Consider the following 25,212-nt stretch of genomic DNA (forward strand, 5'->3'; position numbering starts at 1 on the left):
AAAAACGTCAGTTCGCCAAGCTTTGAAAAGTCATAAAAAATTTAGATTTCATGATATTGCGCCCAAATTTTGGATTTAGATACTCGAATGTTATAGCAATAAAGGACAAATATTATGAAACAGCTAACGAAGAAATTTTTTGGCTGATGGCCAGCGATTCCCCACTGTGCATCGTAAGCCAAGAAGGAGTCGTCAATGCAGCGATAGAAAAATGAGCTTTCCACTTGAAATCGTATTAGCATACAGATATGTGTATGTAGCGCAGGATACTGCACGATTGCCCGAGGAATCTAAATAAAATCTAAAGCAAACGAATGTACGCCTCATCTCCGTATGCTTTCGCATTCCGAGCGAAAAATGGTAAGCAGAGTGAAGGAGAGCACCGAAGCGCGAAAACGAGAGATGTAATCACTTTTTGAACCATCAAAACTTAGAGTGCATTCCGTGTGTGCAACTCTCGATTAGTTATATACTTAGATGTTCAACTCTACTGAACTGTATCGCTACTTATGGTTGGATCGTATTTTTCTTACCTCATGAGCTTCTCAATTGATTGGGTTATAATATATTTAAAAAGCTGCGCCATGCGAAGAGAGAGTGGTTGTTGAAGCTGCAGAACTGAGAATTCGATCACTTCAATAATACTGCTTGTCATAACTTTCAACCATACTTTACTCATTGCTGAAACCTTTTCTTTTATTGTTAGGATCATTCACGAGCATTTTGATCTTAAAACGCTGGAGACTGTTATTTCTATTATTTATTTCTGTAACTGTTATTTCTGTTATTTTTACTGTTATATGGACGTAATTATTAATAAAAAAAAGTAATTTGAAAATTACATATCCGATCTATGTGGAGTAAACGACAAAGGTGTAGGTACGTAAATTTGTTTCAAAAATAACAAAAAACACTAAAAACTGGAGCATGACAAACTGAAGACTGTTTTTATCATAAACTACTGAGTTTTTACAGAGTATTTATCACTGAAAGAACATTCAATTTTATGACTTTTCAACAATAGTAGGTAATTTCAAAAAGTTCAAAAATGTAATCACAAAATATCATGTCAGAAATATATGTTTGGGAATCAACATTAAAGCAAAGTTTCACACTTCAATTGGGGACAGTGATATACAATCATTTCACCATTCGGTCTGGAGAGGTGTCCTTAAACATTTATTCACTGTTTTCATGTTACTGACGTTAATAAAAAAAAATTATTTATATCGAGAGTTTTTTTATCGTACTATGGAGAGTTTGAGGCTGTCAATCATAATTACCCAAGATTAAATTTTAAACACTCCGCAACCTCGAGATTCATTGATCTGTTTTTCTCATTTATTATTCATCCTTGTCCTGGTGATATGTTTACTTGTTAAGGTGTTTATGGTTTGTGGAAAAATATTTACCCAACAAATGAGTACTAGAAGCAAATTAAAAATCAAAGTAAAGATTTAGATTACAAGTAAAATCGTCCATCACTTATGTTTTGATGCTTTAAATTGAAACAACAATAAATCTGCGATAAAGCGTCATAAAAAGAAACAAACTTCTTAAATTTCAGTTATATTGATAATCCATAATATCTTACGTAAATCCACGCCACATAACATACCGACCCATTCTAAGACGCCGATTTGAACATGTATTTGGTGTAGCAAGCCGCAGTACATGGTCAGTTTAAGCTTTTAGCAACATAGAAAGAATTGTTGCTCATAAACATTGGTACCGTAATCCGGGGTGAGATTACGCCAGTGGGGGTGAGATTGTGCCATACAAACCCATTGTTTGGTGAGCATTCCATGGCGATCACAAGGCCAATCTTGCTTGATTAAGTTTCCTCGAATACTTAACCACAAATACTAGTCTTCTGACCCGGTAGTGATGACTGACAAGTCACGGGTTGGATGGCTCAATCTCACCCCCGCTGGCACAATCTCACCCCGGTTGGCGGTATAGAAAAACTGTTTGAGCATGAGTTTGAAAGCGCTTCGTGCTTTTAAATGTACATCCAAGAATGTCTGGGAACGTATTCTCACATTACTACATATGTGTCAAACGAATTCAGTCAATTTATACTGGGTTCCAGGACATTGTGGCATCGCTGGGAATAAAAAAGCAGTCGGACTTGCAAAACAAGGATCTAACTTACAGTTTATTGGCCTAGAACCTATCTGTTCAATATTAAACTGTGCAGTAAAAATGAAACTTGAACGTTAGATCAAAAGGTTGGCTGTCAAAAATGTGTGCCCAATCTAAAAGGTTCATAACACCAAATAGTCGAGTTTAGGATGACATCTATCGCTTTTATAATATGGAAAGCGAGACCTCGAAAAATCTCCTGTGCAGCTGTGGTGAATTATTTAAACGCTGACTAACGTTTCTTGACAGTGGCTTTTTTTTCTGAGAATTTTTTTTGCAAACAAAAAACTAAAACTATTTTACCGTACTTGGATTATCATGAGACACGAGCTGCATATTTTATATGACGATTTAATCTAAATTTAAGTAGGAATTCTATGGTGGAGGTATTGAAATAAACGTTAACAATTGATGGTGGTTAACTTAGGTTTCCAGAGAAACAATCCACCGTCAGACCGAAAAAAATAGCCTGCCATGGTTTTTTGACCGCTTGCATCTCCCACCGCTAGGTCGAGAATCCTTCGAGTGTCTTATCTCCTCCTACAAATCGCAACTTCAAATCGCTAGTCCCGATGAAATACCGGGGAACAAGAATTGCCTCCGTCCAACCGATGGCTGTCGGTTTGCTAGCTCACCGTTCTAGTATCAATGTGCTTACGGCAATATCTGACCTGGTGGTCCCTGCAATAAACCACCAACGAGGTTTCAAAACTTGGTACCCCTTGGTAACCTTTCTTTCTTTTTCTTTGGTTGGATGTATCCGGGATCAACCGAAAATCTCTGGCGTTTCGCTTCGTTCATTTTGAAACGTACACTTAGTTGCCGGATTACAGCCGCCTAGGTAAAATAGCTACGAACATCTCCAAGCTGAGTCAAGTTGATTTCCTATCCCAAGGACTTCACAATGTCTCCGTCTCCTTTGTGACTTGGGCTGGCCTCCAGCATATTTTCGAAATTGGTGACGAATATTCAAGCACGAATCGGCATCCAACAGCTCGAATCCCATCTTCTGTAATGTACCGTCGATCACCTGATTCCACATTCTCGTCGACTGTTCCAGCTTTCTCCTGTCTGTTCGCTTCAATTTCAGCTGGCAACCGCACGAAGATGTGTTTTACAATCATATCCATTTTAGTCGCAATCGTCAAAAGAACCCGTGTCGTAGTTTGCTTCGCAACAGGTACTCAAACTTTATCAAAGTCTTGACCAAGACTTGCGCCGCGGAAAGTGCCTTGTAGCAAATCACCTTTCCAGTAGCGTTACATTTCAATTCAAAAATCCAGCCGTATCTCACTGGGTTCACAGGTCAACTTAGTCCTTGTTGTCATTCTCCTTGAGCGACGTACCTTAATTTATCTGCGATGGCCAACTTACATTACTCACTTGCTGACCAAGTATGTGGGTCAAGTGGCTTAAAAACGGATTTCTTTACCTCAGTGTTACTCTGCCCGGAACGACGGTTAAGTATTACGTCGGAAATAGGCTTTTTGTGGTTCATGCATACTCTTCATTCTTTTACGTTGTAGCTCCAGGACTAAGTCTGACAGGCGGCTGCACAAACCACACCCCAGATATCCGGGTCTTCGCACATCTTCTGAACTGAGTTGTCCGGAGTAGTGTCTGGCCCGCTCACTTCCATAAGGTCACTCCTCGCACGCACAAAACGAGGGCATACGGAGAAGACATGCTCAGCGGTTTTCTCCACATCCCGAACTTGTGTGGATACCGCCTGAAGCAGCCATGGCCTGACAGAATCTGTGTCAGGTAGAAGTTTACTTCGCCATGGAGCTTTCCGACCCGTCCGGATATCTCCGGGATAAGTCGGTGCGTCGATCTACCCTTCGCGGAATTGGACTATTCCCGCTGCCATCTGATCTGATGATCTGATCATCAAAAACAAACCTTCTGATACCTCGCGAGGCCCTTGTATCAAGTTGATCGAAGCATTATACCCCCTTTTCCTGATCTATCTTCCCTATTGGTGATGCCGATAGGCTTCATGCCGGAAAAGATGCAGATTGCGTCGAACGACACTGTACGATACGCACAAGAAGTTTGCAAGAAGTTTCCGCTTGCTGCCATACTCCACTGAGCTATTCGACATCATTCGAGATGGGTCCCAGTTACCGTTTCCGGAAGGGATGCGGTAAGAATCCTATACGATAGCGATGTCCGACAACGATTCAGTAGCTGCTTGGTATAGCACCTGCTGAGCCACTTAGCAGTGGTTCAGGTTCAGTTGCGTCACCCTTACACCCGTGGTTTCGCAGCCGGTTTGCCGATTGGGCACCTGGGACCATCCATAAAGTGTTTGGCGTCCCGTTTACCAGAGCATACCGCTTTATGGCCTGCACTACCGCGACGCCTGACTAACTGGCTCCTATCGGGCAGGTCCAGCACTTATATTCTCTCTCAATCCACCTGTTGCAAACTTCTGGTTGCTGAAATATAGCCTTAAGCTTACCTCCCTTATTGACTGGTTTGCATCCGCCGATGCTAGTGTTGGAAGGTTGCCACCTTCGTTCCCGCTGGATCTTTTCGGAGGCAGATTGACTCAGTGGCCAACTGCAATGTTGCAACCCTCAGTAGTTTCGTCCAGGTTTTTAAGCTGGTCCGAACTTGCACCCTTTTCCCTAGGACCAGCTCTGCTCGCCCCCCCCCCCTTTGTAGCCTTTATTCTTAGAATCTTTTTGGAGCTCAAGAATCTTCTCGCCGTGCCGGTGCTTGATTGCCGGATGGTCCGCACATCCGCCCTTAAATCCTTGAGATGGGCTTCGCTCCTTATTTTCTCAAAGACATTAGAGTACTGATACCCGCCTATCTTGAGTATGGGCGGTCGTTTTGTCGCCGCTCCGTCTTAGCACTTCCTATCTTCCTGGCACTCTTTACCTACTACGGTAACCCATGGGTTTCCTGCAGACACCGCTCCGATCGACGCTTTCCTTTTATTTAGCAAACTCGAATTTCCCTGGCAGTGTGTCGAACAGTTGACATTTTTGCATGACACTGTATCGAAAAGTACTGTTGCCTCTCTTGCAAACTGCGACAGCAGCGTTGAACTGTACGCTTCTCTATTTGAGAGAATCGTGTGACTAAAAGCCAACACGGATGGTTAACGATTCTCTTTTGTGCCGATCTCCGGCCGCTTCGATATCTCGACTGTCGCATTATGTGAATGACAATAATTAGCAATCATGCGACAGTTTAGTACAGTAATAAGATGGAAAATAAATAATTTCTATAAATGTAATGCCGACAAATATCATCAATCTTGTGAAGATTTGAATCCCAACTTCTAAACTTTTTCATTCGAAAATACCTAGTTCGCTGCAGCGAAAGACTCATCCAAATTTAGCATACTTAAGCAAAAGCTGGACAATAAAAGCATGAATCTTACAAATTCAATTAACGTCCTTGGACCCAAATAAAAATCGATGCTAAATAAATTAATTTTACTTCAATTTGTAATAAATGCAATAAATAGCACAGACAGCTACAGTCAATAACACCCGAGCCAGAGATTGTCTTTACAATGACAACAATATAAAAAGAAGTGAGCGAGAGAATTGTTGTTCGTATAGAATTCGTGACAAAAAGCAAGAGATAAAGCAGATCGTATGAATCTTCGGTAGCGGCTACTGTCGCGTAGTGTTTCATTCCACAGTGGTAACTACAGAAATTTTGCTGCTGTCGTGTGAATACTGTAGCGTACCAGTACATTTCCCTACCCTGCTCCCTGGTACCACAGTTAGGCGTGGCTTCAGAAAGAAGGGCGACTGTGCCTTTAATGCACCCCTTATTAATATATTGACTTTGCTGCGTACGTGAAGGCATGGTTAGCCTTCACTGGCATTTCGATGGCTGTTCCGTCGATTCGTACCTTGCAGGGCAAGAACAAACTGGGAAGCAGCCGCGATGACTGCTCTTCAGGCACCATCGTCTTCGTACATCCTTCCCACTATGTTTTCCGGAGTAGTATACGACCCGCTCACTGCCAACATTTCGCTCCTTACCTGTACGAAACGTGAACAAACAATGTGTACACATAGGTGAATCCGCGTTCCCAAACTTGTGCAGGTATTGCCTAAAGCAGTCATGGTCCGACAATATATGTGTGAGGTGAATGTAAACTTCCCCATGGCGTCTCGATCTTTCCGGTTATCTCCGGGATGAGTCTTTGCGTCCATTTACCTTTGGTAGAATTCTTGCTGCCACTTGGCTATCGGAGTTGACCTTCTGGTGGTAGAGCTATTGGCTCTACCCGTCGCTTGCCGCCTCGTGTCCACGCTATAGCTGACCGACTGGTGGTCGCTATTAATGTGGCCGTCGTCTACCTTCTAGTTCGTGATCAGTCCGGGCTGCCGAACGTCACGTCGACATTTGCCAGGTCTAAGTTAAGCTTTTCCAAAGCTTCCAACAGGATCTCTGATTAGTGCAGCGGTTTCTCCACTCAACAGCTCAAGCGATGAAGTCGCCTGCCACTACCAACGGCTTTAGGCCCGCTAGTTCCACGATTACTCGATCGACCAACGCGGTGGAGCATAGCACCCGCAGTAGAATACCACCTTGGCAACCACGTAGCCCTCGTGGTTCAGGTTGAATTGCGTCACGCTCACGCCGGCAGTTTAGTAGCGGGCTTACTAGCCGGGCACTTGGGGCCTTCCGTGACGTGCTTAGCGTCCCGCTTACCGGTGCATACTAAGCACTTGGAAGGCGCCCCGCAGTCCCGCGCTTTATAGCCTGCACCATTAAAGCGTCGACATAAGCTGGACCTGACGGGCTCTTTACAGGACCACGACTTATGTCCCCGCTCGAAGCACCTGAAGCAAACATCGGGCTGCTGGAGGATTAACGATGATCAAATCAAATTGAGCAAGACAAAAAAGAGGATTGAAACAAATCATGGCCGATCAGATCAAATGATTTTCTTGTTTTAAGTAAATTGAATGATAAATCTATTGATTATAATTTACTGTCAAATTTATTATTTATGTTTAATCAAACATAAATTCCCTGGATGTTTAAATATTTTATATAATTTTGAATATTATAACAGTATTTTCGATCTGCACTGTATTTGATGAAGAAGAAATAGTTCACACCATAAAATCACATGTACAACTGATTTAAAACTGAACTACAACTTTTGCGGCCATTTTTCAATTTTGTCTCCACTATACGTTTTGCTGTCAAACACATATTCACCACTGTTGTCTCTCTTGCATTCTCAAGAAAAAAACTAGTTATAAACATGTTATAAATCAGTTTTTACAGCAATTTGTAATGTATTTACAACTTCAACTTGTTATTTCGATTTAAAACATCATTCCGATTTAAAACATCCATGCGAGTGAATTAAAACCCAATGTTTTCCCTGTAACTTATTTATGACTTATTTATAACTTTTTCCTTTCATTTCTTTCGTAAAAGATGTTGCATGTGTTACTTGGGTGTCGCCTCTCATGGCCCTTAAGACATCCGAGTACTTAGCCCCGTCGGTTTTGAGTCTGAGCGCGTCACCCTTGCTCTTCCTAGTTTTCTTCGGCTTTCCGAACCGGTTTTCGCGTTTTTCGCGCGTTTCCCGCTTCTGCCGCTTCTTATCCACCACGGTAGTCCATTTTTCCCTACCGTGGTGTCCCTGTTGAACTTTTCATTCCTTGGTCCAACGTTCGCCGTTGACGGACCAGCTTGTCACGATCAACCTTCTTTTGGTGTTCGCGGGGATCTGCTCACCCGGAGACTGCCTCGTTCGCTTCGCCGCCGGTTCTGTAGAACAGACCTCGGCGAACGACAATGTGACCGTCTGTGTGCTTTTAGACACGGTCGCATTTTCGCGCTTAGAAGTGCTTTGACACTTTTTGAGCGCTTTCTCAGACGCTATCGCGCGCTTCATGAGCGCGGCGTAGTCGACTCTCGCACCATTGATGCAGATGCGTAGCAATGGAAGACTCTCTTTCAAGTGCTTCGAGATATTGCTACGGCCATCCGCAAACTCGATTATGGCATCGAGTTGTGCCGACAGTGCTGCCACTTTTGGTAGCGTTTCCATTTGAGCCTGGACTGCCGCTACCAGCAGGTCGCCGGAGCCGCGTTCGCTGTCTGGGATAGCTTTGGGCGTACCTGCCTTACCGCCACCTTTGACAGCGTCTGTCGGCTTCGGTGGGGACTGCTGAATCCTCCCGTGGCTTTGGGCGTTGCCGCCTTTTCGCCGCTCTTGCCTACATCTGCTGATCCGGTGGGGACCGGTGGATGCCACCTCTAGCGAATGGATTTTATGATCCATCCGCTCCCGCATTTGCTCCCGTATTCACTCATAAACTTGTCCATCGTTTAGTTAATTAGGTCACCCTTTCAGCCGCTATCCTTGTTCATATGGAGTAGTCGCCTCTTTGGTATATTGGTGGGCTATGCCGAAGCAGTGAGCAGTCCAATGGGCGGGTTAGTGCCTTTGAGTGATGGGAGCGACCCCATTCGCTCCGTCGAAGCTGCTTGCGGGCACCGTGGCTTTTACGGGGTGTCGACGGCCCAGTGTACGATGCCCCACATCGCCCTAGGCGCGCCCCCGCTGCTGGTCCGAGACTGTTTGACTACTATCAGTGGACACACACACTACGCATGCGTGGCCGCGGCGGTCGCCGAGTGCCAACTGCGTCAATTTGTGATCTAGATTTCATCTGTGATATACAGGTATTTCTGAATTCGATCAAATTGATTGACACATAACGATCCTGCATAAAACCATGCTGATCAACAAATATATATCTTCTGGTGCTGATAAAATCACACTGTGTAAGATGATTTTAAAGAGCTTAGATCCGACAAAAAGGCCGGGAAAAACCTGAAATATTAGGGCATGCCAGGAAGTTCATTGTGCGATCAGAGAAATCAGGAAGTATCAAGAAAAACTGAAAAATATTCAGGGAAAAATTTTATGTTGAGACGTGTTTTTTAACGTCTGTTTAGCGCAAAAAATGATTTTTGCAGAATTGAAGACTAATTCGAAACCTCTACGGTTCGGTTTCATATTCGATTGGATACTTTTTTCACTACGATTCAAGAGTTGCGTTCATTTACGTTGCACTTTTTTGTGCCGAATGTTTGAAAATGTCAGGGAAACTAATGTTATTTTTCAGGGAATATCAGGGAAAATGATTTCGAAAACTTTTTCGCCACCCTGTTTATAGTTCCTTACGTCTCGTTTTTCTCCCTTTTTGTATATTGGAAACATCCAGAATTCTCGACTGCTTTGTGACAAGGTCCTATGTCTAAACGTAAACAAAACGAGTGAGAGTTATATACCTTGTACTTCACAAGCACAAATCATCTTTTACTTGTTTTGTTTACGTTTAGACATACGACCTTATCACAAACCACTCCAGAATTGTTTCCATACTGTTGGAAACATTTGTTGCTAGAAGGGTTTGGTAAAATTCCGACAGAGAGGTCTTCCAAAAAGAATATTTTTATGTCGAAATGATTGAAAGTAGCGAAAAAATGAGAAAACCACTTTGGTTAGTCCATATTGAGTGACCCCTCGGGCGCAAATCGGTTAAACGGTTTTTACAAAAATTGATTTTTGAGCAATTCTTGACCTTTTTATTGATTTATTTCTCTTGAATTTGTCATTCGACCCCCTGCAACCAACACATCGTTTTCAAGAGGAATGATAGAGCTTTCATTTGAAGTAGAAAAAAATTGGCCGCCATCTTGGATTTCATCAGAAAAACGTGTTTTTGAGCAAGTTCGCAACCACCGATTTTGAATTTGAAATCACCTGAGAAAAAATGCTTTAAGATACAACTAAAACATTAGGTGAGCATTGAGTTTATCTTGTCTTTCTGGTCACTTTTCAAAATCGACCTCCAAACAGTACAACGCATGACGTGCAGCCAATATCAAATCATGCTGATCCTGTGGTGTATGTCTGTAGTGTAGTGTAGTGAATTAGGGCCATCCATGTCCCACGTGGACAGATTTTTAGGGATTTTGTTACCCCCGCCCCCCCCCCCTTCCTCTCCCGCACAACTTCTCATATAAATTCTCAAAATTTTGTATGGACCGTGGACATCACACAGAACCCTCTCCCAAAGTTGTCCTCGTGGAATGTGGATGGCCCAATGCCTGTGTGACTTTGGGTCTGTTCACAAATTACGTAAAGCAAAAAATCGTATCTTTGATCCCTTTTCACTGCATTCACATTGTTTATTTCTTCACTCCCTCGCTCCTCCTTGAGTATAACGTAATTTGTGATTAAGCTTCTCTACGATTATTTTGCTAGGACAAAGTTTGGTTCCCTGTACGGAGAACAGTTTTCGCGTGTTTAGTAATTAAACAAATTAATGTTAGATGTAGTTTTCATGCATTCAACTACTATCAACAAACTTAGGTATGGTATACCAAGATTTAGTATGAATCAAGTATATCCCGAGTAATCTGGAGAAGATTTGTGTATGCCAGCGTAAATAAAGCAAAAGTAGAATCATCACTTTTTTGATCCCTAGCAAATTCTTATAGACGAAAAGGGTACGAAAAAAGGGTAACGAAATTCAGCCAATTGATTCAAGGCTATTCAAAAATTACGGTGCGTGGGTGCACTTACTACCTGTGAACTAGAAATACTGACTGTCCACATCATACGCACACCACAGGCTCAGTATATTGCGTTGATTTGATATTGGACGCGAGTCATGCGTTGAACTGTTTGAAGCTCGATTTGAAAAGTGACCAGAATGACAAGATAACCTCAATGCTCACCTAATATTTTGAATGTATCTTAAAGCATTTTTTCTCAGCTTTCCAATGGTGATTTCAAATTCAAAATCGGTGGTTGCGAATTTGCTCAAAAACACGTTTTTCTGATGAAATCCAAGATGGCGGCGAGATCCAAGATGGCGGCCAATTTTTTTCTACTTCAAATGAAAGCTCTATCATTCTTCTTGAAAACGATGTGTTGGTTGCAGGGAGTCTAATGACAAATTCAAGAGAAATAAATCAATAAAAAGGTCAAGAATTGCTCAAAAATCAATTTTGTAAAAACCGTTTAACCAATTAGCGCCCGAGGGGTTACTCAATATGAACTAACCAAAGTGGTTTTCTCATTTTTTCGCTACTTTCAATCATTTCGACATAAAAATATCCTTTTTGAAAGACCTAATGTCACCAGTGGGAAGGTTTCAGCGAGAATTGTCAGTTCAAAATAATAACCGGAACATCGGGACCAGGAGATTAGGAGGATTTTAATTCCTTGGCACCAGCGATAACCGTAGCAGGAATGATATCGAAAATATCAAAATCAATAGCGCCAACAGGGACACCAGCCGCAGCTAATTCAGTTCGAGACTGTGTCGTACATTAACAGAAGTGAAATGATTAGCAAACAATTCGCAAGATTCCGTAACAGTCGAAGATTCTGTGCCGCTCACACTAGAAGAAATGGAAGGTTTGCGTTTCGACGTCGTTTTCACCGTTTCCACTCACTGTTACCCCAAGCAGGAACTAAAGGACGTCTAATCCTCGGCAGATTATCGTCCAGCCAACCGCAAATAGCGTCGCAATACCGCAATGCCATATAATGTGGCCGGCTATGCCCGTTCCGGCATCCACAACATCTTGACACTATTGGACGACGTTCAGAGCATCGAAAGAAAGCCTGGATCCGGACGAAAGAAAGCCTGGATCCGGCCAATGACCCTGAGCGACAAGAAGCTTCAAAGGATGCTGAAGAGGAAGACCGAGGGAAAAGGGGCTAAATCGCTGCGTGCACTTGGCCGAGAGGTTGGTGCATGCGGTAAAACAGTGAAAAAGTATCTGGAGTATATGGACATACATGTCAGGAAACGGCAGTCCCGTCGACTGCACAGTGGTTTAAAACGCGAAAAACGTGATCGTCAGCCTTTTGAGTACAAAAATGCCATTTAAATGCTACAGTGTATTCGACAAAGTTTTTGTAAATGTTAAGGAGCATCTTTTGATGTAAATGAGTTTTCGATTAATTTACCTAAAAGTGAGAAAAAAATTTTATTTTTTTATTCACTTATCAAATCAAAACGAAGTCTTCAGCAAAGTTGTAGACAATCTTATGTAGAAAAACTTTGCTGAAGACACTTTGGTTCTATCTCTTGAAAATTGACCACATACAGGTAGTTTTATACACAGACATCCTTAAAGTTTCTAAAAATCGAAAAATACCAAAAAACTTTTTCCGAAGTGATTTTAGGGGCCTACTATGTTCTAGACATTTTTTCATATTTAAAAAATATATCATTCGGCCGAACATACCTTGGGAAAATTTTCGACTTTTTCATAGGGTTCAGGACATTTTAGATAAAAAAATGCAGTTTTTCAAAATAAAATTTCTCGAAAAGCTGCAAAAAGCTGCAAAAACAACAGTCTTCACTTGGAAGACGGAGATTAGTACTAGCTTCCCCAGGTGGTTTCACTAGGTTCTTGCAGTCTCTTAAAGACTTGGGCGTGGGTGAAAAAAATAGTTTTCTTTTGTTTTTCGGCGTTTTTTCATGTTTTTTCTTAAAAGATGTACAAAATCGAAATGATTTTTGATTTTTCATTAAAAAGTACGAATAGCATTTATATTAACGGCACCGTGCATTATTTGGAAAACATAATATATAGAAAAAATTGTTTTTTTTTCCGAAAATAATTGTTATGTCACTAGTGTATGCAAATGCCAGTTTTTTTTTAACAAAATTTGCAACATTCTTCGACGTTTTTCCAATGCTTGAATTCTGAAAAGGAAATGTCAGCTCAGAAACAGATACCCTCATTTATTTTTATAATTTGGACATACGGAGGTATTTTGGTATGGATTAGGTACTTCCGTATGGACAAAATTTAAAAAAAATAAGGATATCTATCTCTGAGCTGACATTTTCTTTTCAGAATTCAAGCATTGGAAAAACGTCAAAGAATGTTGCTAATTTTGTTAAAAAAAAACTTGGCTTTTGCGTACACTAGTGACATAACAATTATTTTCGGAAAAAAGCAATTTTTTCTATATATTATTATTTACAAATATTGCACGGTGCCGTAAATGTAAATGCTATTCGTACTTTTTAATGAAAAATCAAAAATCGTTTCGATTTTGTACATCTTTTAAGAAAAAAACATGAAAAAACGCCGAAAAACAAAAGAAAACTATTTTTTCACCCACGCCCAAGTCTTTAAGAGACTGCAAGAACCTAGTGAAACCACCTGGGGAAGCTAGTACTAATCTCCGTCTTCCAAGTGAAGACTGTTGTTTTTGCAGCTTTTTGCAGCTTTTCGAGAAATTTTATTTTGAAAAAGTGCATTTTTTTATCTAAAATGTCCTGAACCCTATGAAAAAGTCGAAAATTTTCCCAAGGTATGTTCGGCCGAATGATGTATTTTTCAAATATGAAAAAATGTCTAGAACATAGTAGGCCTCTAAAATCACTTCGGAAAAAGTTTTTTGGTATTTTTCGATTTTTAGAAACTTTTAGGATGTCTGTGTATAAAACTACCTGTATGTGGTCAATTTTCAAGAGATAGAACCAAAGTGTCTGCAGCAAAGTTTTTCTACATAAGATTGTCTACTACTTTGCTGAAGACTTCGTTTTGATTTGATAAGTAAATAAGAAATAAAATTTTTATCTCACTTTTAGGTTAATTAATCGAAATTTCATTTACATCAAAAGATGCCCCTTAACATCTACAAAAACTTTGTCGAATATACTGTAGCATTTAAATGCCATTTTTATACTCAAAAGGCTGACGATCACGTTTTTCGCGTTTTAAACCACTGTGCACTGGTCTCAGAGCTGCAGGCAATGATGCAGCGACAACGGTTGAATAAGATGGTCAAGTCGATTTTCCCGGCGAATCGCGACGTGGCAGTGGTGATATACGACGAGATCTATCTCACACTGGATGGCAACAACTGGCAGGGTACTTCGTAAATCACTTCTCCCACGAAAGAAGTGAGCTCCGAGGTGAAATTTATTTCACACACCAAATTCCCAAGAAGGTGCTGCTATGGCTGACAATCAGCGAGAAGGGGATGTCAAAGCCGCTTTTCTTTCGCTCCGGGCCGGCCGTGAACGGGGAAATTTATGGTACGAAGTGCCTGCCAGAAGTTGCGCCGTTCATCAAGAAATACCATAAGGGCGAAGATACGGTGTTCTGGCCAGATTTGGCGTCGGCCCACTACTCGAAGCGATCGTTGGAGGAGATGGAACGGCTGAATATTGATGTGGTACCGAAGTCGGCGAATCCGCACAACGTCCCATAGCTGCGTCCCTTTATGAATTTCTAGTCAAACTTGAAGCGCAAGATCTATTCTAACAATTTTGTCGCGAAAACGGAGGAGGAATTAATAAAAAACGAATAAAGAGATTAAAAACATGCCTACACGCATGGTTTCGTCCGCCATGGCGAATGTTCCGGTTAAATGCCGGAAGGTCGCTCGGAAGGGCATAGAATTTTTTTGCAAATAAGATAATATAATTACCATTAATGGGAAATTTATCCAACTCAACTATCTTAGTTTTTTTTCATCACCATCTGAAAAAATCCATTTTTTAACGCAAACGTTAGTACTGTTTCTGTTATTCGGGATTCGGTCTTCTGTCTCCAACGCATGATCCGACAAACCTTCACCCTTGCGCTTCCCCGCTCACCTAATCGAACACCGTCTTCTTTCCACAATCCAATGCGGTAGTAAGGGTACTGAACGACTTCTTTAGACTTCTTAGAACAAACATTACCCTCAACTTACGACCGAGATTCGTGCCAGCCTTGGGCAGCTTCGAAGAATCCTACTAGCAAAGCAACGCAAAACCTTGGTGCTACATTCCGTTTTGGAATTCGACCTTCTGTTTTACTATACACAGACTTCGCAGCCGACTGTTAAGTGTACAGGACAATTGCGGGGCTAGCGCTACGATCCTACTGACACTAACAATCTCTCCCTAGCCGAGACTCGAACATACGACGACTGGCTTATTAGGCCAGCATCGTACCTCGAGACCAGTTAGGAGACAACGTAGAAGATGCATAAAAATCTATTTCTCTTTTCTTTCGCAAATGATATAAACAAAGCATATAAACTTCTAATATATATCGTTCCTATAGGAAATTTTAAGTAAAGAAATTGTACTCTCCGAGTATATAATAAAGTTTACTCTAGCTTGAAAATTTTCCAAGGCTGCTGGCCTAACAAGCCAGTTGTCGTATGTTCGAATATCAACTCGGCAGATACTGCTAGTATTGATAGGATTATAGCACTGTCCTGTATACTAATAGTAGCAAAGTGTGTGTCCAATGAATAGAAAGATAAAGTTTAAACAGTGAAATGTTAGTAAAATCGAAGAACTTAAGCTTCGATAGTTATGATCCATACACTCGATCAAGAATTGTTCTTGAGCTTAACAAAAAATAATTCAACCTTTGAAAAATACACAGTTTCCAATCTAGCTGTAAATGTGCTTTTCTATAGGCGACGCAATGTCAGATGAATGTTTATTTTATTTTGAGAGAGAGTGCAATTGAAAATATGAGTTCAAGATAATTTCGAGATTTTTTTTCTGCAGAATAATTGTATGGGTTATTGGGAAACAGACATAGTTGAAACTATGATTTATCTATTAGTAAGTGTGCTTCTATTCAACTTTCTTGAAGCCAAATACTGCACAAAATATTCAAAAACATTGTAAATTACACTCTTCAGGTTCGATTCCTGATTGTGTTCTGAATCAACCTCCTTCATTACTCACTCATGCAATTTATCACAAGAGTTATCTTCTTTCCCTAATCAATTATTCAGCTCTCAGGTGAAAAACCACCTCATTAAAAAGCATAAGTAGGGACGAACAACTAAAAAACCATGAAGAACCACAGAAGATGGGTATGAGAACGGGTTCTATATGACAAATGATCAAAATATAACCCTTGTGTGAAGGCGTAACATATTAGATAGCTTGACTTTTTTATTTGAAAACCCCTAAAAGGTAGTGCAACCTACTGACTAATATTTGATTATTGAAAAACGTTCGGATAGTTCTTTGCCCCTTTAATTAAAAATCTTAAACGGAGTCTGCGGCTTCGAATGCTAAAACAAACCACTCAAAATAACGAAAGAAATTAATTGAGTCCATTTACTCGGGTTCGTTTTATTTGCTGTCGATTTTTCGGAATGTGATTAAAGTGACTATGCAAAACGGATTCCGAAAAGCTCGTGCTTCGCGTACAAGGCAACAGTCGTAGTGTGGAGAACACTTTGCCTTACAGTGAACTCTTCATGTGACATTTTGCTTAACATGAAACATTGTTGATCGCCACTTGCAGTTGAGTGTGCCAACGGACGACGAATTGTGCGATAAATGCGACGCTGGACATCCATGGAAGTGAAACTGATGCCCGAATTACAAACTCAATCGTTGAATAATATTTTCAACTAGTTGGCCCGTAGTGGCTAGCCACATTTAAAACGCATGTTGCTGAGAATTCATCACGGAGTGTTATGCCAGTCACCAACTAAGCTAATGCACTTATTATTACATTCCACTGCATTTTTTGAGGACGAATGTAATGTAGCGAGTATGCAGTCATCGTGATAAAAATCATTTGGTTGCATTCCTTGCAACATAACAAAAACACATGCGATACGCAGCATCCCATCACCTCAAGCGACATGTTGCGTCACACTGTCAGGCTGCGTTACATCTCACCGTCCGTCCTGTTCAGTGAACAATGTTGATACAGCGCATGAACTACTTTACACCACATTCGCAGTCGCCATCCATCAACAACCCGTTCGGGTGGCGCGACGTTTGTTCATTTTCCACAACAAACACTGGCACGCTGCCGCTGCTGGTGAAAATCGAATCGTTCGCCGTTCTCGCCTTATCACCCATCCCTTAGCGGCCAGCACGAGAAACCTGCCAGCCGCTGCAGCGCGCGGCTACCATCAGCAGCTGTTTACAAATCTGTGAATGGGGACTCGTGTCAGCACGGCCCGCTACAACGGAACAGTGTTTTTCAAGTTCAGTATCCGTTTGAACTTTGTCGCGAGCGGTTGCAAAGTACGGTTGGCTCTGGCGGTATCCACTTCGTACACCAAACTCGGATGATTTTTGGATGACTTTTGGATTGCACCGACGTCGGCAGCATCGACGGTGCTCTCGGTGTTTAGGAAAAGTATCAACACCTTCCTCGAGACCAGGGATTTTAGAATGTGTCCAGCACACCCGGCGACTTCCGGTAGTGACGCCACAAACGGCTAGTGAGTGAGCTCTTTGAAGTCGCCTTTTTGAAAAGAACCGATTTTGAAGCGGGTCAACATCGGGTTAGAGGCGTTAGCATCCGGCAAACATATCCTCTCCGTGAGCTAAAATTGATGAAAGGTGCCGTGCGGGATTGTAAAGTTGAAAAGAACTGGATGTTTCTTTTTGTGCGTTAATGATGTCTTTTGAGGAAATTTCAAAGCCCCTGATCGCGGCGCACTTGTATTTACGGTTAAGTGCTACTCGCGAGGATAGGAGAAAACATCATTCTGTTGTGACGTCATTCGCCACCGGTGAATTCTCGGTCTAATGGAGATGCGATTGAGGATAAAATTGATTGTAAAAAAGAAGTGAGTTTGCTAATAAAAATAAAACGGTGATGGTTCTAGTGGAATAGCTGAACGATAACACAAATCGCTACTTGAATCGTCGAATAAAATGGTGTACAGGTTTTAAGCATCGACTGGTGTGATAACAGTGAAACAAATTAAAAATTTGAAGGAAAGATCGAATAGTTTTCAAATTGAGGTGTTCTATGGAAAAAATGTGAATTGTGTTATAGTGACAATTATAAACGCAATACTAACAGAAAATTAGTGTTATAACTCATCCGACTTCAATCCTGAAAGATGTACGAACGCTTGGAAAACGTATGAAAGAACAACAAATTTTCCCAAGCGTGCGTTTTTGTTACATCCCATAAATTACGCAAAGGTTAGTGTTTGAATTTAAATAGTTTTGAAAATGTCTACAATATATGTGATATTCATGATTTATAATAAGGTCAATAGGCTATAGAATATGCATCGTCTGAGAGGATAGTGTTGTGCCACGAGTATCTCCCACTCGCAGACTCACGACATAAACAGTGTCCGTTTTAAGTCCTTCAAAGTTTGTCGGTGTGATTAACTTGTTATTGTATTTAAGCTTGAAGCGGATCTGCATGTCGATGCTATTTAATATCGAAGCGAGTTTTGAAAAATAGAAACAAACTATAAATTAAAAGAAATAGAAAAGGTTCCTTCTGACAATCTGTTTATGATAAATTGTGGAATATATCTAAGTTGTGCGACTAATCATATCAGTTTACAAACACGATTAATTGTTTTGCCAATTATGTATTAGCATTCATACAAAAACAATATTTAAACAAAACCTGTTTTTATGTCATGTAGGGTGTGAACTGTTCGGATGATTTTTTCGGAACTATTAGTTTCAATGTTATTCGAAAATTTTTGGTCCTCGTTCAATTGAAATCCACTGGCATCAATACAAAATAAACAACTTTGCATTGGGGGCCATCCACAGATTTATGGGAGAGCATACAACATTTTAAGAATTAATATGCGCGGTTGCTCACAGAGCAGATGGGGTCAAAAATCAAAATCGTCAAAAATCTCAAAAAAATATCAACACTGGCCACTGTAGTAACCTTTTTTTTTGACTGTATGGTGATATAGTTCGATTTATGTTGATTGATTTGCTAATTTCATAGTATCGCGCGTGAAAACAGCGAAAGAAACATGAAACATTTGTGTCAAAAAGGTTAATCCGCCCTGATTATTTTCGGTCGGGCATGTTGTGAAGTAAAGAAGGTTGAATGGCGCTTTATTTTCATGGGAGATTGTTAATTCTTTGTTCGGCATCAATTTCCTATTTGATTTTTTTCAAAAACCAGGATGAATCAAAACATGAAAGATTCTTTGTCGTTGTTTTGTTTTCCTATCCAAATAAAACTTATCCAAATAAAACTTCAAAAGCTCTACAAAAGTTTTCTATATTTTCATGTACCAAAAAGGCACTTTTTTCATGTTCTTCTCGCCCTCCCCTAATTTTGCTCTCCACTCCACTATGCATTTCAAAATTTTCAAATGAGGTTTGCTCGAACCAAAATTTGTAAAACCAACGTACGTTATTAGATTAGATTATTATTGATTAGGTTGACACCAAATAATTTTATGAACTTGTAGGATTTTTTCCAAAGTTTATATTTTCTTCTTCCGTCATTTTATTCTGATCTACTTTTTTTCTAATTTTACAAGATAAACTCGAAAGCCCACAACTTTCTGACAAATGAATATTCTTGAAAACAGTTACGTGCAAGCCTGGAATACTCTCTTCCGAAAAGTTGCGAAAAGAAATTGTTAGTCTAGACCAGCGGATACCAACCTTTTTGGCTTTACGGCCCTCTTTGCTAAGCACAAACAGCTTCGCGGCTTCTTGAAAGAGTTCCAGACGCAAGTTTTGTTACACGAGTCTGTGTTTGTCAGCTTCATATCGACCTGTATTTTAATTTCGTTTCATGTCTTAGTCTTAATTTGCAGAAGGGTTGAGAATCTGCTTTCACAGAGGTATATAAAAACAAACTTTAATCATCTGTCAAGTTTAGAAAAGCCAGCAACGATTTAATAGACCATTTTTAATCACACAGATTTGCACAGATGTCTGAATGGGCTAGAGATGTTTCATTTTGTTCTTTTTAGCATTCATTGAAAAAAAAATATCGATGGTATCAAATATTTGCGAGAAAGAACGGTTTGGTTTTGGATGACTTCGGCAAAGTTGTAAATAATAATTTTGCCTCTCCGAAAAAAGTACCCCGTGATTTTTTTTTTAAATAGAAAACAAATTAAAATTAGTTATCTCAAAAAGTTATTTTTCAAAAGTCTTATTTTTGAATAAAAACTACAAAAGCTAAGCTTAACATGGATAGTTGTTTGATCATGTGAATATGAGAAAAAAAGTGACAATTAAAAAAATTATATCTGAACCAAATTTATACACACTGTGAAAAAAAAATCTTTTTGATAAAAAGTAAAACATATATAAGAATAAAAAAACTCTCTTTTCAAAGATCACATGTTGTTAGCTAAATAGTGATGCTTGTTAGAACTTCATGTACAATCGAACTTAACGATATACAATCAAACCGTGCAATATCTATACGGTTTGCATATATTTCAATTAATAAACGTATCTAACACTCGAAATTCTCAAATCAGTCATCAGTTGAAAAAAATTGGTTAGTTTATCAGTTCCAATATAAACTGATCACATTTTGTTACGTAACTTATGAACGAACCTTCGGATCAAAACGATATTTTCAATCAACAAATTAGACTTCAGTCTTTTTCGAACGCGACGAAGAACATTCTTATCGGGCCAGCCGATGCTGAGAAAATCTAGATAAATTGGTCATACGAAAGAAATAACTTTTTGTAAGTAAAAACTCATTACCTGAAAATGTTGCGTAAAATCTGTGGCTTCTAGAAAAAATATGACCGACTCAAAATAGTTGATGATTTATGTTTTTTGAGTTGATGTCAATTTGTTCAACTAGCCCCTCAGGTGGGGTAAATTGACCATTTTTATTTCGGAAGGACAATTAAGTTATCCTTCCTCACTGCATTTTCGGCAGCCTGTAGCGTCTCAGTGGAAGTCTAACCTCTTCCGGTTTTTTGTTAATACGTTCGCTTCCCGAAATCCCAAACCATGAGAAACGTAACTCATAATTGCATGTAAAAAATCGTATTATTATTTCATACCCGACGAAAGGTATATGATGAAATCTCTCTAATAGTTTGGTTTGACACTAAATCAAAGACAACACGGATTAAATTGAGAACCGCAGCCGAATTCTAGATTCGCATCTGCAATCACAAGCACACTACCAAAGCCTCATTAGTTTTTTTGTTGTTGAAAATTTGCATTTGATGAAATTTTCGTCGGGTAGGAGGCATTTGTCGATGCATTAGTGTACGTTATAATTATTTTAGATCAATGACTCGGTATTTATAGTGTCCATTGAAACATTCATAAAAATGACGACGAAATGAAGATAACTTTTACCAACATTTTGCTAAGCAGAGCACATGTTGTTTTCGTTTGGTTTTAGTATGCATCACGAAATGCGCCGTTTCTGGAATTGCATATACTTGATTACTTGAGATCATTGACGATGTGCATAGGACCAACCAGCCCCGCTAGTATGTGACCAACTAGCCCCTCGGGTATTAAATATAAAAATCACTCAAAATACATGAAAATAAAATTTTGGCGAAAATTTGTTTTACAAAACTTAAAACTAACAAAAAATACTTCCATTACGCATTGAACTAGTTTTTTTTTAATTTGGCTAGCTTTGTTTAGACAAAACGTTTCAACTTGAAAACCGAGTAGAATTAAGGTCCAATTTGGCACCAACCTGTATCTATTAAAGTACATACTTTATTTTGTTATTTAGTTTCTCTGGTTTCCTGCTACATAACACCCATATTACACGATTTTTTTGATACGTAGATTCGAAGATATTCTCGTTGGCCAACTTACCCCGTAACCAACTAGCCCCGCTCTACCCTACTCTAAAAAAAATTTTTTTTTTTGGAAAAAATGGTAAAAGAAAAATAAAATTTAAATATTTAAATAAGCTCATTTTTAAAAAATCTGATTTTTTTTTATAAAAAACTACAAAAAATTACTTAAACAATGCAATCGGTCCGATCATTGAGAAGTCGGGAAAAAAGTTGATTTTTTGAAAAAAAAAATAATTTTTTTTTTCACATTTTTTTATGAAAGGACAAAATTATTATCTACAACTTTGTCAAAGAGACTATGCCAATCAAACAAACCGTTTTGACTGTAGAAATATTTTTAATTCCCCATAGAGTGATCTATTGGAAATCAAAAATATTTTTACAGCCAAAACGGTTTGTTTGCTTGGCATAGAGTCTTCGGCAAAGTTGTTGATATCAATTTTGTCCTTCAAAAAAAAAAAAAAAAATTTCCCCCGAAAAAAAATTTAAAAAAAATTTTTTGTTCAAAAAATCATAACTTTTTTTATTTTGATCCATGATCGGACCGATTGCATTGTTTAGGTAATCTTTTGTAGTTTTCATAGAAAAAATTGATATTTTAAAAATTAGCTTTTCTAGATAATTAATTTTTAATTTTGCTTTTAACTTTATTTTTTCAAAACACTATTAATGATGAGTAGTGTTCCAAAAAATCCAACCAATAGCACAAAATGGCATCTTTTGCCTATAGCAACGTCTATGCAAAGTTTCAGCCAAATCAAAAATGGTCGATTAAATTGATTGTCCGTTTTTTTGTGGAATTTGTTCAATTCAACGAATTTTGTTAGATTTATTGGAACAGAATCTAAATGATGAAGCTTATTTTTTATATAATGAAACCTCTCGAAAACAACGTAAGGTTCGCAAATTAAAGCAAAACTTCACTACAAATAGTCCACTATGCTCTAAATAGGAAAAATGTAACTCAATGTCGTCCTTATTTAAGAAACAAGTGTTAAATCGAAATATATTTATATTTGTGAATGTTTGGTTATCATAGCTCTCATCGAGGCTAGGGTTTGCAATCTCAGGAACGATTTCCCGGGATTCCCGGATCATGGGAACAGAAATATTGCTTCCCGGGATCCCGGGATCCCCGAGTTCTTCGAAAAAATTCGTAAGATTTAATATAGTTTCCCATACAATTGTGCAACAAACCTTAATATAGGGTAAGGAACGGCTTAAGCAGTGGCACCTATTTTAGTCAGTCAAAGAAAACAGGCCTCAAACTCTTGAATTTTGATCAATATCGACAATTGTAATGATGGTAACGGAAACTTTGATTATCGAATTAAAGAAATACCGTTAATCACAAAGAAATCTGTGAACAAATATCATTCTAAACAAATCGACTAATATTGCAGCCATTCAGGAGCCCTTTCGGGTGCTTAAAAAACCCGCCTGCAAAAAAGATTGAAACTGCTTAAAAGGTGTCGTACACAAATTACGTAACGCTAAAAACATAAATTTCAGACCCCCTCCCCCCCTAAAATTACGTAACGCTGGAGAACCTGCCCCCTATCCAAATTTGCAATTTCGAGCAAACATCACAGTTACGTAACGGTCTCAACTACCCCCCTCCTCCCTACGTAACAATAAGTAACGCAGACTTGAACCCCCTCCCCCCCTTCATGCGTTACGTAATTTGTGTACGACGCCAAATAGGTTCTTTGTGATTAGAATAGTGCCCCTCGATTGGTAACTTTAATTGATTATTGTTAAAGTTTGCTAACTTAGTTCTACAATCTGAAAACAAGTTCTGACAGGGAAAAAGATAAAGAACACATTTCGAGTATTTCGTCTCAATACACAGACCTAAAGCTGCTTAGAATATGTTCCCTACTCTATGAACTATCAAAACACGAAGCTTACATCGTCAATGTGTACAGCAGCTTTAAAGTGTACATTATACGAAGCAGATATTTGCGTGAAGTGACAGTCAATATTCCCTTGCCGCGTAATATCAAATTATTTGCTTCGTTAATTTGTCTAAGACATCCATTATTTTATTCAGTAAACGGAAAGTAAGGTTAATATTTCCTTTGCAATTTTTTAATTTTTTTTTGTTTTTTAATGATTTGCATCGTGTAATGGCAAAGCAAATACTCTTGATAAAAACCGAGCGAAGAGGCTTCGCTATTATTTAAGAAAAGAGATTTGAACCAATATTTATTATAGTGTAATAGTATAGCATATATATAACCCCGAAAAAATATTTTGCTCAAGAGAAATGTAGTACCAAATATAGGAAACATTTGCCTCGTTTAACGCCTGCCTCAGCTTACTCTTCAACAAACTGAAAGTATTGGACACTCCAATTTTAAATGAAATGTAGACAGAGCTGGAATCACAATGTTTTTCTTTCGTAAGCTAATAAATTCTCCCCCTTCCCTCCTTGTAACGTACACACACACGCCCTCCCCCACTATTTGCTTACGTAATCATTGAACGGCCCGAATAGTGGTGCCCCGAAACAATTTTCATATTCCTGAAAATCCGGTTTTCTGGGGATATGGTCCGAAACCGAGGAATTTCATGAATACCTGAAAAGAATTTTACAATTGTTGGTTCAAATTCCAGAAATTACTTCCACATGTTATTATGGTTTTGGGTGTTTAGGTGATATGCCTCGAAAACGGACCTTCTGGAATAGATTCCACAAGGGCTACTAAATGCCATAGAAACAATTAAATGAAACAAGGTCAAATATCATCCAATATGGGTATTTTCGGAATCGGGATGATACCCAGAAGCCGGGGAATGGCCCTAGTCGCTACCCGAAATTTTTCACTGGGGAAGGGGCAGGTAAATTACGTAAATTTAAGGGGGTCATATTAACCCATACTTATTGTTCCATAGAGGGGGAGGGTGTCTGAAAACTAGATTTTTACGTTATGTTATTTGTGTACGAAGCCTTTAAATTTCATATGGTTATGTATTGAGGTTGCCCAAACAATCGTCGAAAAGGTTCGAGGAACAATGCAAATATGGGTATAGTTATCATATTTCAAAAAGGTGAGTCGTAATACTTCGCAGAAATTGCCTTTAGCTAGTCATTATTCGCTTCCTTTTATCAAGTTTCAAATTTAACCTACATACTAGTAAACAAATGGGTGAGAGAATTTCTCATTACTTGTTGTTTTGTGGTTAAACCATTCCGCAACAAAACAGACTGTTTATCATGGAAATTGATACTCTATGTAATTCTGACGTGACGTGTTCTTTGTTTTTCTTTGATAATACTGTTATGGCAAGGGTGGGTAAGAAAATTATTTAAAATTATGCGACGACAGGTAGAATTTTTTTTTGAAATCATTAGTGTTTCTTTTATGGTTTTTGGCAGGTGTAAATTACATTTTCATATCTCTCGTCTTCACGGCTTGGTTTTAATAAGTTCGATCAATTCGTAATTTTGCGTTCGAAAACCTCATTATGAAAACAACTTGGAGCTGATATCA

At 39.1% G+C, this 25,212-nt stretch overlaps 1 protein-coding gene across 3 annotated transcripts in view; it reads left to right on the forward strand.

The window, feature by feature from the left end:
- The first annotated feature begins 17,169 nt into the window (after positions 1-17,169).
- LOC129726868 (trissin receptor) overlaps positions 17,170-25,212 on the forward strand; it is a 223,055-nt gene continuing 215,012 nt past the window's right edge. For all 3 annotated transcript variants that reach the window (XM_055684042.1, XM_055684045.1, XM_055684044.1), the window contains exon 1: positions 17,170-18,116. The gene's annotated coding sequence lies outside the window, so the exon portion shown is untranslated. The remainder of the gene's footprint in view (positions 18,117-25,212) is intronic.

This window comes from Wyeomyia smithii, chromosome 3 (genome assembly GCF_029784165.1).
Source record: "Wyeomyia smithii strain HCP4-BCI-WySm-NY-G18 chromosome 3, ASM2978416v1, whole genome shotgun sequence".
Classification (NCBI taxonomy): domain Eukaryota; kingdom Metazoa; phylum Arthropoda; class Insecta; order Diptera; family Culicidae; genus Wyeomyia; species Wyeomyia smithii.